Raw genomic sequence first — 4,517 nt, forward strand, 5'->3', positions numbered from 1 at the left:
TCTGTCGGGTTTTTCACGTATTTCCCGTGTATTTGGGATTTTACCCAAAACGCTTATGCGATGCGATATGCTGCCTAATGGCGGACTTGATAGGGATTTTAGGGGCGATTGAATGGAATTTCATGTCCGGATTTCATGTCCAATAGTGTATTTTCTAGAAATCTATATGTAATGAAATTTTCTCCGTTTTCGGGTTTTTGCCTAAGAGAAGGCCCCGAAACCTCTGTAACTGCTCTAGATCCTCATGCCACGTTGCAAGCGAGCATTTTTACAGGCAATGATGCATTTTGAAGCCACAGAGCCACAAAGCCAGATGGCCAGTCGAACTGACAAGGAGCAGGGAAGCCGCAGAGGCATAGAGAGATGATGATACACAGAGAAACAGCTGGGGTAGCCAAAAAGATGGAGCCAAAGAAGCTAGAGTCGAAGAACCACAGCCAGATCCAAGAGCCAGAGCCAGAGCCGAGAGCCAGATCCAGAGCCAGAGCCGAGCACGAGAGCCAGAGCTAGAGCCAGAGCCTAGAGTTAGAAAGCCGAGAGCCTCAGAGCTAGGGGATAAGATGGTGTTCTAAACCCATTGTGTTCTTTGTAAACCAGTGAAGTTGAGCATGGAGCTTGTAAAAGAACCTAGACCATAATCCCAGAGATCCTAGTTGAGTTGACTAGAGCTCAAGGAGATGTAGCCCAAGAGTTTTGGGTGAAATCCATATTAAACTTGCTGTCTTATGTGTGATGCTCATTTGCTGCATTGTTTCACTGTTATATGTTTTATATCACTTTAAGAAAATCAATTTACATCATATAAACAGTTTAAAACAAGCATAAGCATACATCTTATTTTCAAGCACATATTTAATTCCGCATTGGTTAATCATAAAGACTTGGGAATATTTAAGCTTTGGAAGTGGGAGAGGTGCTCGTAAGTTAGACAAGAAGCCTAAGTGCCCCATTTTCAGATCATTCATTTTGCTGATATTGAATTGCATCCCTACACTTCTACAAAAATGCTCAACAGATAGTAAGTACTCTTGCAAACCAAGAGCCAATTTAGCAATCAGAATAAGGTCATCTGCATAAATCCTTATAACAAACTTGCCCAAATAGATACCATCACCCCCTTGCGAATTTAACCACTCCTTAATGATATATAAACCAAAAAGGGTAGGAGACAGTGGGCAACCTTGCTCGACCCCGATATTGTTGGAAATAATATTGAGAGGGGGGGTGAATCAGTATTATCAAACTAATAATTTTTCATTTCCATAATCAGATTTATATACACTACTTTAGTTAAGGGAATTCGCGTGTACACGCAACTGTGTTTAGAGCAACTAGCATATATCCAGCAAACTTAGGATTAAGTTAATTAATCATATATTGATCTTTAATCAGTGCATCAGAACCATATAAACTGTAACTAGGCGCAATAAAACAGAACAGATCATCACACATAAGAAACACACATGAACACCAAGATATAAGGTGGAAACCCAATGTGGGTGAAAACCACCTGCTGTAATCGTCTCTGTCTTCTTTTAATAATAAGAGAATTCTGTTTACACTTTTTGTACTGGTGCAGACTTATACCAGTACGCAGGCTTCTACCTGCAGAAGGCTACAAACTTCTCTCGTTCTCCAGCTTCTATTGGAAGGGAGCTACAACCCCCTAGCTATTGTACTAGTTGATATGTTTACTAGTACATAGGTGCCGGCCTCAGAAGGCTACAACCTTCTCTTTTCTTCCAAGGACCACGTTTCATAAATTTTCAGACTGGATCCATCAACAACATCATTCAATCATCAAATATATCTGCATTAATCAATCTCCTTTTTGAACCAACCACAACCGAATCAATCAATCACTCTGATCATTCAGAATGTTGTCACCGGAATATAATAACCAGAACCCAAGCAATAACCTAAAACACTGCAACAGCAAACAGAAGCAACTAAAACATATGTTATAAGGTATATGCTACTTCCATGTGTCGAACCTGCGTGCATACACGCTTTCCTCAAGGCTAACCAGCATACAGATTTGCAAATCAAATTTATGATGTATACCTTGTTTTGATATGCAGAACTAATGTGTATACACTCCTTTTCTAAAGAGAACCTGCGTACAGATCTGTAAAATATGATTTAAACATAACAACTGTTCCAGACTTCAATCATACCCAAATCATCATATTTACAGACTACAACATGCGCCAGTTATTCAGATACATGATCAAACCACAAAAATATAATTCACTTCAAGCCTTAAGATCTTGATGCATTATTAGATCTTATCCTTCATCATGCAGTAAGGTTCTTCCTTGGTTTAGATCCAGCACAACACCATAAGCCAATAACCTGCATATTAGATCTCACACTATATCAGATATTCGATACTTGCACACATTGGCCTAATGATCTTCTCCTTTTACAGTTTTAGGCCTTTCTCAATACCATGTTCCAAAACCACTTAGGACCAATACCATGGACCAAATACATGGGGTCAATACCTTGGACCCAATACCTTGGACCAATACCATGGATCAAAATACCATGGACCAAATACTTTGGACCAAACATTTAGTTTTCCAAGGTATACGCGCTTTTCCTTTTGTGAAAGTGTGTGTGTACGTATACGCGACTTGTATATAGTGAACCCACGTGTATACATAGTTTGGTCAATGGTGAACCTGCATATACCTCTCTTTCTTTATTATGTGTAGTTTGATCTATAACTTTGAGCTATTAACCTGCAGTACTGTGATCTGTCATCTGAGTGAGTTGCTTTCAGAATTGATTCCTTGAAGTTCCCTGCATTTCATCACATTTGTAAACACTCCTGTCATGCATTCTGTCACATCTGATATCTCTTCTGTAGATTCATCCAGTTACCATATACAAGAGAGTTGTTCTGCTACAAGTGGGTTTCCATCAAGTACAACACATACATCATAATGCCAACATATATTGCTTCTAAAACTTTCAAAAATGCCTGTTGAAGTTCTAATTTTGACTTTCACCTCTTCATACAGCCTATGCACATCTGCTCTCAAATGTTTAGGAACCCCAAGTTCCTCCATTCTGTGCCAAATCTTATCCCTAGGGATCGAGTCAAACGCTTTTATGAAATCAACAAAGCAACAAAAGACTTCTTCCTTTTTCTCCCAAATTTTTGCAACGATGTGCCTTAAAGTTATACAATGATCAACTATGGAATGTTTAGGTCTAAAACTTGCTTGCCCTTTAGCACGCTTATCTCTTTCTTTTGCCCACTTGCTAGTTTTATTTTCTAGCATGCTTCCAAATAGCTTTGCAAACAAAGGGTTTATCATGATGGTCCTATAATTGGAGGGATTATTGATGGCACCACTCTTGAAAGTGGTATTGCCAAACTAGTTGTCCAATCTGTGGGGAGGCCTTGTTGTATGATGTTGTTGAAATTTTTTGTAATGTGAGGTGCAAGGATCTTTGAGCCCCACTTTATATATTATGCTTGGAGTTCAGCTAAGTCTTTTTCTTTTCCAAAACCCAACTTCTTGATACCCATCTCTACCTATTGTACCGTGAAGAGTTCAATATCAATGTTGATCAAGGGGGGAGGGTCAACCATGGGATCCCGCTCATAGAGTTGTCTTGCATAGTCAAACCTTTTAGAAGCTGCAATACTATTTCCAATTTGTATCTTTTTCGGTTGGAGCTCCTTCCAAAATAATTTGGGATTATTTTTCCCAAGGAAGATTATTTCTTCCCTCTTTGAAACCATGAAATCAACCTTTTTCTTGTTAATAACTACTTGATATATTTGAGCTTTATGTTATCCTTGTTTGACTCTTTCCACATTCTCCTTGCCTTTTTGCATTCCTCGTCAAACCAAGCATTAACCGGAAAGCAATTTGTTTCAGACTTCTTAAATTTTGCTCTTTTGCACTTTGCAAGTGCGCATTGAATTAAATGTGTTAATTCATGACTATGAAGGCCATGAATTGTGGTTTTCTCCTTCTCAAAGAGCCTCTCTAGCGTCATTTTGAAGGTATTACAATTTTCTGGAGTTAAAAGAATTATGCCCTGTGGGAGATTTTGTTAGACATGCTAAATTTTTTACTCTAATTGTTTCTTTCCAGTACAAGAGAAACATAAATAAATTGGTTTGTGATCTGATTTTAAGTCCCACAACTGATCTCCAACCAAAAATTCCTCCATTTTCTCACACAAACCATGCGAGCAAATTACATAATCTACTACACTTGCTCCATTGTAAGTATTGTAAGTGAAATTACCAGACTTTTCCCATCTAGTCAAGCCATTACAAATGACTAAATCAAAGGCCCCACATAGAGTAAGCAATTGTTCACCAAAGAGATTGCAACCCTTATCCTCTGAAATTCTTTCCCACTGATGATTACTCTCTTTTGTAAGCCAAATAGGGTCGCAATCATCTTTACAACAAAGAATGCTAGCTTGCTCACTTGTAGTCCTAGCATTGAAATCACCAACTATAAGGACTTCACCTAGCTATGAAT

Source organism: Pinus tabuliformis, chromosome 5_1 (assembly GCF_031772625.1).
Source record: "Pinus tabuliformis cultivar Carrire ecotype Pingquan chromosome 5_1, CPIR1, whole genome shotgun sequence".
NCBI lineage: Eukaryota > Viridiplantae > Streptophyta > Pinopsida > Pinales > Pinaceae > Pinus > Pinus tabuliformis.